The sequence below is a fragment of the Crocuta crocuta genome, unplaced genomic scaffold (assembly GCF_008692635.1).
Source record: "Crocuta crocuta isolate KB4526 unplaced genomic scaffold, BGI_CrCroc_1.0 C27822502, whole genome shotgun sequence".
NCBI lineage: Eukaryota > Metazoa > Chordata > Mammalia > Carnivora > Hyaenidae > Crocuta > Crocuta crocuta.
Genome location: NW_027547011.1, coordinates 1 through 654, shown reverse-complemented (window position 1 = coordinate 654; position 654 = coordinate 1). Strand labels below are relative to the sequence as shown.

At 38.2% G+C, this 654-nt stretch overlaps 1 non-coding gene across 1 annotated transcript; it reads left to right on the top strand.

Annotated features, from left to right (window-relative positions):
• The first annotated feature begins 439 nt into the window (after positions 1 to 439).
• LOC144218999 (U6 spliceosomal RNA) lies at positions 440 to 546 on the top strand. The gene has a single exon (XR_013331291.1). It is a non-coding gene; the product is annotated as a U6 spliceosomal RNA (small nuclear RNA).
• Positions 547 to 654: the final 108 nt, after the last annotated feature.

Here is a 654-nt window from a genome sequence, read left to right as displayed (position 1 = left end):
AGAATCCAAAGCAGGCTCCAGGCTCTGAGCTGTCAGCACAGTGCTCGATGCAGGGCTTGAACTCAGAGATGCAAGATCATGATCTGAACCGAAGTTGGAAGCTTAGCCGAGGGAGCCACCCAGGTGCCCCTGCATAGATTCTTAATAATTTAAAGACTGATTATCCAGTTTATGGGTTAATCAGATTCTTAATCTCTTCTTCATCCTCTTTCCATACCATTAGGGTACTCAGTAGAATTTTTATTTGAAGAAAGAATGAAAGAAGAACTATGGAACTGAAAGCCAGTCAGAGAAAAGCAATGGATGTATACATGCAGACGGACTAAAGTAATAAAAACTTCTCAGTCTGGACGTCTAGAGACTAAAAAGGGAATAGATATGAATCCATGAAATCATGAAGAATAATGAGAAGACTAGAATTCTTTATCAATATCAGACAGTGCTCACTTTGGCAGCACATATATTAAAACTGGAACAATACAGAGAAGATTAGTGTTGCCCATGTGCAAGGATGACATGTAAATTTGCGAAGCATTCCATATTTTGGTGAAAGAACTGTACTTTGAAAACTGTAGCACATCGATGAAAGAAATTGAAGACGACACAAAAAAATGGAAAGACATTCCATGTTCATGGATTGGAAGAACAAATATT